Here is a 14,253-nt window from a genome sequence, read left to right on the forward strand (position 1 = left end):
CATTGCATCATGGTATTTGGAGTTCTTTTAGCAAGATGAATCTTTCGTCGTTACGGCTGCTTGGTTCCTTCTTTGAATTTAAATTACCTTCGTAGGTTTCTTGTGTCTGTCAGCGGTTTGGTCAGAGCTGTTATTGATCCTTAGTTGCGGAAAACACAAAGCTCCATCTCGCTGAGTTCGATAACCAGCTGGACACCGCTGTATATGCGGGGGGCTCTTCCGCGACCCGGGCAGGCCGCACTTAATATCCAAAACAAGAAGCACCAGACTTGGGAGAGCCAACACCTTGTGTATTGCTTTATTTCCGCCAGGCAGCTTTGCTCATAAACAGCCAATGCACAGAATTCATGCCAAGAGTTACAGTCCTTACGCGTTTCTGGCGTCTTGCGCCCTTGCTCACAGGAATCTTGGTCAAATGCGGAACGGCAGACTACCGTATCTCTTAAATACCAATTTATTCAATTTCGCCCGGTGGGCGTGTCCGCTCATTGCATCATGGTATTTGGAGTTCTTTTAGCAAGATGAATCTTTCGTCGTTACGGCTGCTTGGTTCCTTCTTTGAATTTAAATTACCTTCGTAGGTTTCTTGTGTCTGTCAGCGGTTTGGTCAGAGCTGTTATTGATCCTTAGTTGCGGAAAACACAAAGCTCCATCTCGCTGAGTTCGATAACCAGCTGGACACCGCTGTATATGCGGGGGGCTCTTCCGCGACCCGGGCAGGCCGCACTTAATATCCAAAACAAGAAGCACCAGACTTGGGAGAGCCAACACCTTGTGTATTGCTTTATTTCCGCCAGGCAGCTTTGCTCATAAACAGCCAATGCACAGAATTCATGCCAAGAGTTACAGTCCTTACGCGTTTCTGGCGTCTTGCGCCCTTGCTCACAGGAATCTTGGTCAAATGCGGAACGGCAGACTACCGTATCTCTTAAATACCAATTTATTCAATTTCGCCCGGTGGGCGTGTCCGCTCATTGCATCATGGTATTTGGAGTTCTTTTAGCAAGATGAATCTTTCGTCGTTACGGCTGCTTGGTTCCTTCTTTGAATTTAAATTACCTTCGTAGGTTTCTTGTGTCTGTCAGCGGTTTGGTCAGAGCTGTTATTGATCCTTAGTTGCGGAAAACAGAAAGCTCCATCTCGCTGAGTTCGATAACCAGCTGGACACCGCTGTATATGCGGGGGGCTCTTCCGCGACCCGGGCAGGCCGCACTTAATATCCAAAACAAGAAGCACCAGACTTGGGAGAGCCAACACCTTGTGTATTGCTTTATTTCCGCCAGGCAGCTTTGCTCATAAACAGCCAATGCACAGAATTCATGCCAAGAGTTACAGTCCTTACGCGTTTCTGGCGTCTTGCGCCCTTGCTCACAGGAATCTTGGTCAAATGCGGAACGGCAGACTACCGTATCTCTTAAATACCAATTTATTCAATTTCGCCCGGTGGGCGTGTCCGCTCATTGCATCATGGTATTTGGAGTTCTTTTAGCAAGATGAATCTTTCGTCGTTACGGCTGCTTGGTTCCTTCTTTGAATTTAAATTACCTTCGTAGGTTTCTTGTGTCTGTCAGCGGTTTGGTCAGAGCTGTTATTGATCCTTAGTTGCGGAAAACACAAAGCTCCATCTCGCTGAGTTCGATAACCAGCTGGACACCGCTGTATATGCGGGGGGCTCTTCCGCGACCCGGGCAGGACGCACTTAATATCCAAAACAAGAAGCACCAGACTTGGGAGAGCCAACACCTTGTGTATACAGCGGTGTCCAGCTGGTTATCGAACTCAGCGAGATGGAGCTTTGTGTTTTCCGCAACTAAGGATCAATAACAGCTCTGACCAAACCGCTGACAGACACGAGAAACCTACGAAGGTAATTTAAATTCAAAGAAGGAACCAAGCAGCCGTAACGACGAAAGATTCATCTTGCTAAAAGAACTCCAAATACCATGATGCAATGAGCGGACACGCCCACCGGGCGAAATTGAATAAATTGGTATTTAAGAGATACGGTAGTCTGCCGTTCCGCATTTGACCAAGATTCCTGTGAGCAAGGGTGCAAGACGCCAGAAACGCGTAAGGACTGTAACTCTTGGCATGAATTCTGTGCATTGGCTGTTTATGAGCAAAGCTGCCTGGCGGAAATAAAGCAATACACAAGGTGTTGGCTCTCCCAAGTCTGGTGCTTCTTGTTTTGGATATTAAGTGCGGCCTGCCCGGGTCGCGGAAGAGCCCCCCGCATATACAGCGGTGTCCAGCTGGTTATCGAACTCAGCGAGATGGAGCTTTGTGTTTTCCGCAACTAAGGATCAATAACAGCTCTGACCAAACCGCTGACAGACACGAGAAACCTACGAAGGTAATTTAAATTCAAAGAAGGAACCAAGCAGCCGTAACGACGAAAGATTCATCTTGCTAAAAGAACTCCAAATACCATGATGCAATGAGCGGACACGCCCACCGGGCGAAATTGAATAAATTGGTATTTAAGAGATACGGTAGTCTGCCGTTCCGCATTTGACCAAGATTCCTGTGAGCAAGGGCGCAAGACGCCAGAAACGCGTAAGGACTGTAACTCTTGGCATGAATTCTGTGCATTGGCTGTTTATGAGCAAAGCTGCCTGGCGGAAATAAAGCAATACACAAGGTGTTGGCTCTCCCAAGTCTGGTGCTTCTTGTTTTGGATATTAAGTGCGGCCTGCCCGGGTCGCGGAAGAGCCCCCCGCATATACAGCGGTGTCCAGCTGGTTATCGAACTCAGCGAGATGGAGCTTTGTGTTTTCCGCAACTAAGGATCAATAACAGCTCTGACCAAACCGCTGACAGACACGAGAAACCTACGAAGGTAATTTAAATTCAAAGATGGAACCAAGCAGCCGTAACGACGAAAGATTCATCTTGCTAAAAGAACTCCAAATACCATGATGCAATGAGCGGACACGCCCACCGGGCAAAATTGAATAAATTGGTATTTAAGAGATACGGTAGTCTGCCGTTCCGCATTTGACCAAGATTCCTGTGAGCAAGGGCGCAAGACGCCAGAAACGCTTAAGGACTGTAACTCTTGGCATGAATTCTGTGCATTGGCTGTTTATGAGCAAAGCTGCCTGGCGGAAATAAAGCAATACACAAGGTGTTGGCTCTCCCAAGTCTGGTGCTTCTTGTTTTGGATATTAAGTGCGGCCTGCCCGGGTCGCGGAAGAGCCCCCCGCATATACAGCGGTGTCCAGCTGGTTATCGAACTCAGCGAGATGGAGCTTTGTGTTTTCCGCAACTAAGGATCAATAACAGCTCTGACCAAACCGCTGACAGACACGAGAAACCTACGAAGGTAATTTAAATTCAAAGAAGGAACCAAGCAGCCGTAACGACGAAAGATTCATCTTGCTAAAAGAACTCCAAATACCATGATGCAATGAGCGGACACGCCCACCGGGCGAAATTGAATAAATTGGTATTTAAGAGATACGGTAGTCTGCCGTTCCGCATTTGACCAAGATTCCTGTGAGCAAGGGCGCAAGACGCCAGAAACGCGTAAGGACTGTAACTCTTGGCATGAATTCTGTGCATTGGCTGTTTATGAGCAAAGCTGCCTGGCGGAAATAAAGCAATACACAAGGTGTTGGCTCTCCCAAGTCTGGTGCTTCTTGTTTTGGATATTAAGTGCGGCCTGCCCGGGTCGCGGAAGAGCCCCCCGCATATACAGCGGTGTCCAGCTGGTTATCGAACTCAGCGAGATGGAGCTTTGTGTTTTCCGCAACTAAGGATCAATAACAGCTCTGACCAAACCGCTGACAGACACGAGAAACCTACGTAGGTAATTTAAATTCAAAGAAGGAACCAAGCAGCCGTAACGACGAAAGATTCATCTTGCTAAAAGAACTCCAAATACCATGATGCAATGAGCGGACACGCCCACCGGGCGAAATTGAATAAATTGGTATTTAAGAGATACGGTAGTCTGCCGTTCCGCATTTGACCAAGATTCCTGTGAGCAAGGGCGCAAGACGCCAGAAACGCGTAAGGACTGTAACTCTTGGCATGAATTCTGTGCATTGGCTGTTTATGAGCAAAGCTGCCTGGCGGAAATAAAGCAATACACAAGGTGTTGGCTCTCCCAAGTCTGGTGCTTCTTGTTTTGGATATTAAGTGCGGCCTGCCCGGGTCGCGGAAGAGCCCCCCGCATATACAGCGGTGTCCAGCTGGTTATCGAACTCAGCGAGATGGAGCTTTGTGTTTTCCGCAACTAAGGATCAATAACAGCTCTGACCAAACCGCTGACAGACACGAGAAACCAACGAAGGTAATTTAAATTCAAAGAAGGAACCAAGCAGCCGTAACGACGAAAGATTCATCTTGCTAAAAGAACTCCAAATACCATGATGCAATGAGCGGACACGCCCACCGGGCGAAATTGAATAAATTGGTATTTAAGAGATACGGTAGTCTGCCGTTCCGCATTTGACCAAGATTCCTGTGAGCAAGGGCGCAAGACGCCAGAAACGCGTAAGGACTGTAACTCTTGGCATGAATTCTGTGCATTGGCTGTTTATGAGCAAAGCTGCCTGGCGGAAATAAAGCAATACACAAGGTGTTGGCTCTCCCAAGTCTGGTGCTTCTTGTTTTGGATATTAAGTGCGGCCTGCCCGGGTCGCGGAAGAGCCCCCCGCATATACAGCGGTGTCCAGCTGGTTATCGAACTCAGCGAGATGGAGCTTTGTGTTTTCCGCAACTAAGGATCAATAACAGCTCTGACCAAACCGCTGACAGACACGAGAAACCTACGAAGGTAATTTAAATTCAAAGAAGGAACCAAGCAGCCGTAACGACGAAAGATTCATCTTGCTAAAAGAACTCCAAATACCATGATGCAATGAGCGGACACGCCCACCGGGCGAAATTGAATAAATTGGTATTTAAGAGATACGTTAGTCTGCCGTTCCGCATTTGACCAAGATTCCTGTGAGCAAGGGCGCAAGACGCCAGAAACGCCTAAGGACTGTAACTCTTGGCATGAATTCTGTGCATTGGCTGTTTATGAGCAAAGCTGCCTGGCGGAAATAAAGCAATACACAAGGTGTTGGCTCTCCCAAGTCTGGTGCTTCTTGTTTTGGATATTAAGTGCGGCCTGCCCGGGTCGCGGAAGAGCCCCCCGCATATACAGCGGTGTCCAGCTGGTTATCGAACTCAGCGAGATGGAGCTTTGTGTTTTCCGCAACTAAGGATCAATAACAGCTCTGACCAAACCGCTGACAGACACGAGAAACCTACGAAGGTAATTTAAATTCAAAGAAGGAACCAAGCAGCCGTAACGACGAAAGATTCATCTTGCTAAAAGAACTCCAAATACCATGATGCAATGAGCGGACACGCCCACCGGGCGAAATTGAATAAATTGGTATTTAAGAGATACGGTAGTCTGCCGTTCCGCATTTGACCAAGATTCCTGTGAGCAAGGGCGCAAGACGCCAGAAACGCGTAAGGACTGTAACTCTTGGCATGAATTCTGTGCATTGGCTGTTTATGAGCAAAGCTGCCTGGCGGAAATAAAGCAATACACAAGGTGTTGGCTCTCCCAAGTCTGGTGCTTCTTGTTTTGGATATTAAGTGCGGCCTGCCCGGGTCGCGGAAGAGCCCCCCGCATATACAGCGGTGTCCAGCTGGTTATCGAACTCAGCGAGATGGAGCTTTGTGTTTTCCGCAACTAAGGATCAATAACAGCTCTGACCAAACCGCTGACAGACACGAGAAACCTACGAAGGTAATTTAAATTCAAAGAAGGAACCAAGCAGCCGTAACGACGAAAGATTCATCTTGCTAAAAGAACTCCAAATACCATGATGCAATGAGCGGACACGCCCACCGGGCGAAATTGAATAAATTGGTATTTAAGAGATACGGTAGTCTGCCGTTCCGCATTTGACCAAGATTCCTGTGAGCAAGGGCGCAAGACGCCAGAAACGCGTAAGGACTGCAACTCTTGGCATGAATTCTGTGCATTGGCTGTTTATGAGCAAAGCTGCCTGGCGGAAATAAAGCAATACACAAGGTGTTGGCTCTCCCAAGTCTGGTGCTTCTTGTTTTGGATATATATATATATATATATATATATATATATATATATATATATATATATATATATATATATATATATATATATCGCTCCTGAGTTAGGCACCAGCCCAGCGCACACATGAACGGTGCTTGTCACGGCGGGGGTGCTCCCGCCATCAAATTACAGCTCCACACTGCCACTCGGTAGTCATACCGAAACACAGACGACAGCACTCACGGGGGGAGAGTTCCAGAGATAATTTATTAGGAACCCTTGGCGCTCATAACAGACGCGTTTCGGCAACTCGCCTTTCTCGATGTTAAGCTCGGAACGCCAGCATTGCCACTGTTTTAAAATCATGTTTTCGCGCTCACATTGACAATCAACATGGTAGAAGGACTAACGAACTCCTGTGATCAGGATCTCAATAATCCGCCATCTTGAACGTACCATCAAGTGTCATAGTACATACAATTCATCAACAGTAATAAAGCCCAGGATGGGCATACGTTCATATAACGCGAAAACAGGCATGATATCTCAGTATTCCGCTAGAACGTGTCAGATAGTGACTCCAAGCATCCAAATAAATGCATTTCATCAATAGTCATAAAATTAAAGCCCTGGATGGGCATACATACTGTGCGAAAACAAGCCTAATATTTCAAAGCAGTAAAATAAAATAAAACAGTGGTCAGCGGCTTTCAATCCTCAACACATAATGGTTAAAAACAGTGCCTGTAGTGACAAAAATAGAAAAGAGGAAGATACATAGAGAGAGAGGACTCAATGAATACAAACGTCCTATGCAGTAACAGATGATAGATATACAGTAAAATAATTAAATGTATCAATCTCCTAAATGCACAGCCAACTCCTCACTGCTGTTCAAACCAGACGGATTTTTACTTTGCAGATCAATAATGTACCGTGATTCAAGACGTCTAAGTCTTTGTATCCTATCACCCCCCCTAGGGTTAATAGGTACTTGATCCAAGCAAAAGTATGTTAGTAAATCACGATCTCTCTTGTGACATTGATTAAAATGCCGGGCAACAGGATAGGACTCGTCAAAATTGGCAATAGCCCTCATGTGCTCCAGGATCCGTATCTTGGCAGGATGGATAGTGCTGCCAATATAACGGAGTCCACAAGGACAGGTCAAACAGTATATGGTGTAGGGAGTGGTGCATGTAAGAAATTTAGTAATTTTCTTCGGTGTTGCTAGACCTGGGACAGTGTAAGATAAGGTCCTTTTACTTTTCTTGCAGGCTTTACACTTACCACAGGGGAAAAAACCATTAAGAGCCCCAAATGGAGATTTCATATCTGTAGTAGGTTGATAGCTGTGTACCAGGGTGTCCCTAAGGGATCTGGCCTTCTTGAACGTTACCAGGGGATTAGGAGGTAGGTCACTACCAATGATGGTATCTGATAGAAGAATGGCCCAATTCTTTTTTAGGATGCGTCTCAGATGACCTGCATCCTTGGAAAATGTGGTGACCAGTCTGAATGTACCAGTGCTTTCTTCCTCCCTCTGTTTGTATTGGTTACTTAAGAGGTCCGTTCTATTAGCACACTTGGCCTTGTTGAGGGCTTTATTAAGTATATTTTCACTATACCCTCTCTGTCTGAAACGTGCAAGGCTTTCTTTAGCCGAAGAATCGAAATCTGTCGCCCTGGTATTGTTTCTCCTTAAACGTAACAGTTCCCCATAGGGGATACTGTCAATCAGTTTCTTAGGGTGACTGCTAGAAGAATGTAAAATAGCATTCCCTGCCGTGGGTTTACGGTACAACTTAGTGTGTATTTTCCCTTCCGAAATAAATACACTAAGATCCAGGTAATTGACAGCCTCTGTGCTCACCTCCCCTGTAAATTTCAAATTAACATTGTTAATGTTTAAAATTTGTATATATTCTGATGCCAATGCTGGGGATCCCCTGAAAATTATGAAAAGGTCATCGATATAACGATGCCAGACCACAACTCTATCTGTCCAAGTTTTGTTGGTTTCGGCCCATGCCACCTGCTCCTCCCACCAGCCTACGAAAAGATTCGCATAGCTGGGGGCAAAGCAGGTGCCCATGGCCGTCCCCGAGACTTGTCTGTATAGCTGTTTCTGATAGATGAAAACATTATGAGTGAGACAAAATTCAATAAACTCAATGATCATAGCACTATGATCCATCAAACATAATGGGCGATTAGCAAGAAAATGCTTGACTGCTCTCAGTCCATCACTGTGTGCTATACAAGTGTAAAGACTAGCAATGTCTAACACCATTAAGCAGAAACCCTGTTCCCATTTCACTTGTTCAATTCGAACCAGAAAATCTTTAGTATCTCTGAGATACGATTTCAAAAGTATCACCTGTTGAAACAAAAAATGATCAATGTACACTGACAGATGTTCAGTCAAACTTCCCAAGGAGGCCACAATGGGCCTGCCTGGGGGATTTATTATGTCCTTGTGAACTTTAGGTAAATAATAAAAGGTGGGAATAATGGGGTTCAGACATCTCAGGAACAAATGTTCATCTGCCTCCAGTAGGTTTTTCTTGTACCAGGAAGACAACATGAGATGAAAGTCCGTGATGCCCTGATTGTACAATAGCATGGTGGTCTTTTCATAGTGTAAAGGATCATTGAGTTGCCGATACACTTCCTGATGGTATTGTTCTTGAGTTAATAGGACAATGTTTCCTCCTTTGTCTGAAGGTTTACAGACAAGAGTGACGTCATTGCACAGGTTTTCTAGTGCCAATTGTTGTTGCCTTGAGAAGTTGTTGACATTTCTCCGATATTTCCCTTCGCTACGGAAACGAAGTAAATCTTTTATGACTGAATCCGAGAATGTATCCACCGCATCTGTGGGCATTTGTGGAAGGAACACAGATTTCGGTTTAAATGAGCTTTTGCCACCTTGCTGCGGAACATCCAAATCAGCCAAAAGTTGAGTTTGACCGATGGTTGTCTCGCCCGCCTCCACATTGACTTCCAGTAGGCTATCTAAAGTGCGTAGTGTTCCAAGATCAGTTCCTGTTAGATTTCTCAGAGGTCTCTCGGATTCGCTCGTACCTATCGATTGGCTCTTCTTTGTTATAGGTTTCAATTTGAAATATTTGAATAATTTCAATTTTCGAGTAAACTTAAATAAGTCTATCCGTGTTTGTGCGAATTCCATTTTACGTTGTGGACAGAATGAAAGTCCAAGTTTCAACACCGATATTTCAGTTTCGGTGAGGATTTTGGGTGTCAGGTTGATGATTGTTAGATTGTTATCATCTACCTCCGTTTGTTGAAACCCTTCCTGCTGCGGGTGACTGGTGGTGAATGATCGTTTCTTGCGGCCCCCGCCACCCCGCCTCGTCTTCCTCTTCCTCTTCCCGAGGATTCCGGGGGTTTGCCTTTGCTTCCCTGTTGCTGTTGTTTCCGAATCAGTTTGAATTCTTCGTGAAAAGGGGTGGCATCGGCACCATGACTTCTATCCGTGTCCTCACCCGATGTTTCCCCACCTGTGACATCTGATTCGGTGGTGTCCTGGTTATCCACCGGTGTCTGTGTTGGTTTCTTCTTTAACTCCTTTCTTGGATTGTCATATTTTTGGGCGAAAGTTAGTATACGTCCATGATTATAATCGCGTTCATCGCGTTCAAACTTCTCCTCCTTACGTTTTTTTATTTTCTGCTCATAAGTTTTCAAACGTTTTTTCATTGCTTCTCTCTTTTCCTCCAGTTTGCTTTGATCTGGTTCTTTGAGTAGTTCTTCCTCCAATTCCTTTATTTTGAGCAAAGCTGCCTCGCGGTCACTCCATGCAAATCTCACGAGTATGACCAACATTCCCTTGCACGATTGGGCCGTGTGTTCTGCCCATTCATCGAGCAAACGGGGATCCGGATTTTCATACGCGGGGACAGTGTAAATACGCAGGCCGCGTGGTACTCGGTTAACCTCAATATAACTTTGTAGTGAGGTAGCCTCCCACCACTTCCTGACCTCCCGCTCATATAATCTCTCCAAGGCATTCAGTTTGGTGTTTACGCTCATTGGAACTGCCTCTTCACTACTGTCACGTGCACTGTTGCCATTACGTTTCCGAAACATATTCTGTGCCGCTTCACGGCGCTCCGTTTCACAAAACATATTCATATGACCTCGATGTAATAATGCGGTCACAAAAGATAATTCTTCGCCACTATTCCCCCCTAATTCTTGCGATAAAGGAGTGTCCACAAAGGGATCCGTTGTGCCATCGGCACCTTACCGGAGAACTTGTACTTCGATTTGTCCGTACGCCGTCACCAATCCGACAGCCGTCCCACAGGTTATATGGTTCCCAATCACACCGATGTGTGTAAGTCCCGCTACCAAAAGCGGCGGTCCTTGGTGTTCCTTACTCCTTATCCCGGTGCGCCAGGAAACAGTCAATATATCGCTCCTGAGTTAGGCACCAGCCCAGCGCACACATGAACGGTGCTTGTCACGGCGGGGGTGCTCCCGCCATCAAATTACAGCTCCACACTGCCACTCGGTAGTCATACCGAAACACAGACGACAGCACTCACGGGGGGAGAGTTCCAGAGATAATTTATTAGGAACCCTTGGCGCTCATAACAGACGCGTTTTGGCAACTCGCCTTTCTCGATGTTAAGCTCGGAACGCCAGCATTGCCACTGTTTAAAATCATGTTTTCGCGCTCACATTGACAATCAACATGGTAGAAGGACTAACGAACTCCTGTGATCAGGATGTCAATAATCCGCCATCTTGAACGTACCATCAAGTGTCATAGTACATACAATTCATCAACAGTAATAAAGCCCAGGATGGGCATACGTTCATATAACGCGAAAACAGGCATGATATCTCAGTATTCCGCTAGAACGTGTCAGATAGTGACTCCAAGCATCCAAATAAATGCATTTCATCAATAGTCATAAAATTAAAGGAAGAATTAGAGGAAGAAAGCACTGGTACATTCAGACTGGTCACCACATTTTCCAAGGATGCAGGTCATCTGAGACGCATCCTAAAAAAGAATTGGGCCATTCTTCTATCAGATACCATCATTGGTAGTGACCTACCTCCTAATCCCCTGGTAACGTTCAAGAAGGCCAGATCCCTTAGGGACACCCTGGTACACAGCTATCAACCTACTACAGATATGAAATCTCCATTTGGGGCTCTTAATGGTTTTTTCCCCTGTGGTAAGTGTAAAGCCTGCAAGAAAAGTAAAAGGACCTTATCTTACAATGTCCCAGGTCTAGCAACACCGAAGAAAATTACTAAATTTCTTACATGCACCACTCCCTACACCATATACTGTTTGACCTGTCCTTGTGGACTCCGTTATATTGGCAGCACTATCCATCCTGCCAAGATACGCATCCTGGAGCACATGAGGGCTATTGCCAATTTTGACGAGTCCTATCCTGTTGCCCGGCATTTTAATCAATGTCACAAGAGAGATCGTGATTTACTAACATACTTTTGCTTGGATCAAGTACCTATTAACCCTAGGGGGGGTGATAGGATACAAAGACTTAGACGTCTTGAATCACGGTACATTATTGATCTGCAAAGTAAAAATCCGTCTGGTTTGAACAGCAGTGAGGAGTTGGCTGTGCATTTAGGAGATTGATACATTTAATTATTTTACTGTATATCTATCATCTGTTACTGCATAGGACGTTTGTATTCATTGAGTCCTCTCTCTCTATGTATCTTCCTCTTTTCTATTTTTGTCACTACAGGCACTGTTTTTAACCATTATGTGTTGAGGATTGAAAGCCGCTGACCACTGTTTTATTTTATTTTACTGCTTTGAAATATTAGGCTTGTTTTCGCACAGTATGTATGCCCATCCAGGGCTTTAATTTTATGACTATTGATGAAATGCATTTATTTGGATGCTTGGAGTCACTATCTGACACGTTCTAGCGGAATACTGAGATATCATGCCTGTTTTCGCGTTATATGAACGCATGCCCATCCTGGGCTTTATTACTGTTGATGAATTGTATGTACTATGACACTTGATGGTACGTTCAAGATGGCGGATTATTGACATCCTGATCACAGGAGTTCGTTAGTCCCTCTACCATGTTGATTGTCAATGTGAGCGCGAAAACATGATTTTAAAACAGTGGCAATGCTGGCGTTCCGAGCTTAACATCGAGAAAGGCGAGTTGCCGAAACGCGTCTGTTATGAGCGCCAAGGGTTCCTAATAAATTATCTCTGGAACTCTCCCCCCGTGAGTGCTGTCGTCTGTGTTTCGGTATGACTACCGAGTGGCAGTGTGGAGCTGTAATATATATATATATATATAGATAGATAGATAGATAGATAGATAGATAGATAGATAGATAGATAGATAGATAGATAGATAGATAGATAGATAGATAGATAGATAGATAGATAGATAGATAGATAGATAGATAGATAGATAGATAGATAGATAGATAGATAGATAGATAGATAGATGGATAGATAGATAGATAGATAGATAGATAGATAGATAGATAGATAGATAGATAGATAGATAGATAGATAGATAGATAGATAGATAGATAGATAGATAGATAGATAGATAGATAGATATATTGAAGCTCTGAATCTACCTGGATGCGCGATCAGCACTCTGGAATGGGTGCAGTTTAGCGTGGCGGCGGAACCACGGATAAATACAGCTCAAACTTCCCCTCCAACGGAAAAGAAGGCACCGCACTCACGGTTGTAGATTTACATATTTGTTTAATCACAAATAACGGGATGCGTTTCGGCTGACGCCTTCCTCTGCCATTAATTGTATACCAGCATCACACGCTATTTAACTTATTCTCGCACAAGCGTAAATGCATTTAACATAGAAATGAAAAGCGGCTTGCAAAAGTCAATATTTACGACTGACAGCGGGCGCCATTATTAAGTAGGTTAGCTTTACCTTACTTCTCAAATGCACAATTCAACATTTACAACAATCAATTTGATTTCGGCAATTGCAAAATTAATTACTTTCAAGTCATCCTGTTTTAAATAAATAAACAAATGCGCGAGGCCAGTCATGTAAATTAATAACGACCAACCAATTGAACACAGTTCATTAGGGCAATGTATATCAATCCAATCAATGAAATATTGCATAGATAAAATTTTAACATGATTATAGTACCATAACCTGATTCCGCTCTAGATGAGCTAGCAGTGATTAAGCTCTGAATGGGCATTGCAACACTCTTTACTGTCAGATGTTTAAAGGTGGGGAAAAGCACCTAAACCTATAGCAAAGATATATTACAAATACATTACAAGCAAATGTAATATTTTATTTTCGGGGCTCAATTAATATTACAACTATATATAGTCAAGGTGCATAAATGTTAAGTTAAGAATAGTAAATCTATACATCCCTATATGCACTTACTTTTGTACTCGATATTTCATAGTACGACCGCCCATAGGCCACCATCTCTGCATTCGCGGTCATTCACAGGGGGCCACAAAAAGTCACCTGCCTTATACATATGAATTAGACAGGAGGTTTTTCAACCTCTTGCAAATGTGTATTTTGCGAGGTGACTGATCTGTTGCATTGCACAATGAAAGACAGGTGGCAAAGCACTAGTTGTGCCCAAAGTACCAATCTAACCTTGAATTTGCAAATCAAGGGTCTCATTTACAAGAAACTGATGCATCGGCGTTGATACGTCAGTTTCCTTGCACATGTGCCAAATGTCCTTGCGACTTGGATGCTCTGTTTTTACAATGGAGGACTCCATGGTGCAATGATTAACAGATGCATCAGAAATTTTGACACATCTGTTAGTGCAAAAGTAACGGATTGCTGGAATTTGTTGTAAAACTGACGCAACTCCAGCAATATGTAAGAACACATAGGTGAGTCCCATTGTAAAAGCCCTGCATTATTCCTTATGCCTGGTATGATCATGTTTAAGGATTTTAATGCAGTGAAGTCGTAGGTTTTGGCAAAATGGTGCAAAATCATGTTTTTAATACCCTGTTTAAATGTGATGCAAATCAATATCTACTCCTCTATTAGCAGAATACAGTATGCCCCCTTCCATCGGGTACACCTGACCTTCTGCCTGTGGCTTGCAGTTTGATGTTTAAATACATACTAGAACAGTTCCTACAGAATCTAATGTGAGAGTGTATAAACAAGGAATTACAGGCCCTACAT

This window comes from Triturus cristatus, chromosome 6 (assembly GCF_964204655.1).
Source record: "Triturus cristatus chromosome 6, aTriCri1.1, whole genome shotgun sequence".
Classification (NCBI taxonomy): Eukaryota; Metazoa; Chordata; class Amphibia; order Caudata; family Salamandridae; genus Triturus; species Triturus cristatus.